This window comes from Perkinsus marinus (assembly GCF_000006405.1).
Source record: "Perkinsus marinus ATCC 50983 genomic scaffold scf_1104296977520, whole genome shotgun sequence".
NCBI lineage: Eukaryota > Perkinsozoa > Perkinsida > Perkinsidae > Perkinsus > Perkinsus marinus.
Genome location: NW_003200158.1, coordinates 1 through 900, shown reverse-complemented (window position 1 = coordinate 900; position 900 = coordinate 1). Strand labels below are relative to the sequence as shown.

The following is a 900-nucleotide window of genomic DNA, read 5'->3' as shown; positions in this document are numbered from 1 at the left end:
TGAACTGACGACTTCTGCTTACAGAGCAGACGCTCTGCCACTAAGCTAAAGTGGTACACAAAATGAATGCATAAATCAATAATCTTCCTGTATCCTTTGCGGAGTGAGCAAACCTGCTCCTGCTCCTCACACCCGACTAGAGCCTAATGCTGCTGTGAGCCACTTACCAGGATTGAACTGACGACCTTCTGCTTACGAAGCAGACGCTCTACCACTAAGCTAAAGTGGCACATTGAGTGATTACATAAATTAATAATCTTCCTGTATCCTTTGCGGAGTGAGCAAACCTGCTCCTGCTTCTCGTACCAGACCAGAAATTTATGGTGCTATAAGCCACTTGCCAGGATTGAACTGACGACCTCCTGCTTACTAAGCAGACGCTCGGCCACTAAGCTAAAGTTGCACACAAAATAGCTGCATAAATCAATAATCTTCCTGTATCCTTTGCGGAGTGAGCAAACCTGCTCCTGCTCCTCATACCCGACTAGAGCCTAATGCTGCTGTAAGCCACTTGCCAGGATTGAACTGACGACCTTCTGCTTACAAAGCAGACGCTCTGCCACTAAGCTAAAGTGGCGCACAAGATAACTGCATTAATCAATAATCTTCCTGTATCCTTTGCGGAGTGAGCAAACCTGCTCCTGCTCCTCATACCCGACTAGAGCCTAATGCTGCCGTAAGCCACTTGCCAGGATTGAACTGACGACCTTCTGCTTACGAAGCAGACGCTCTACCACTAAGCTAAAGTGGCACACACAGTAACTATATGAATCAATAATTTTCCTGTCCCCTTCACAGAATGGGCCATCCTGCTCCTGCTTCACGTCATGCCGTTCGCAGTTGATGGAGGTTCTGTGATGGGAGTTTTGGCAATATGTCACGGACGAGGGTGGATCTCAC

At 47.6% G+C, this 900-nt stretch overlaps 4 non-coding genes across 4 annotated transcripts; all 4 read right to left on the bottom strand.

Annotated features, from left to right (window-relative positions):
- Positions 1-157: 157 nt before the first annotated feature.
- Pmar_PMAR021636 lies at positions 158-229 on the bottom strand. Its single transcript has one exon. It is a non-coding gene; the product is annotated as a tRNA-Thr (tRNA).
- A 102-nt stretch (positions 230-331) lies between these two features.
- Pmar_PMAR021635 lies at positions 332-403 on the bottom strand. Its single transcript has one exon. It is a non-coding gene; the product is annotated as a tRNA-Thr (tRNA).
- Positions 404-505: 102 nt separating this feature from the next.
- Pmar_PMAR021634 lies at positions 506-577 on the bottom strand. Its single transcript has one exon. It is a non-coding gene; the product is annotated as a tRNA-Thr (tRNA).
- Positions 578-679: 102 nt separating this feature from the next.
- Positions 680-751, bottom strand: Pmar_PMAR021633. The gene has a single exon. It is a non-coding gene; the product is annotated as a tRNA-Thr (tRNA).
- Positions 752-900: the final 149 nt, after the last annotated feature.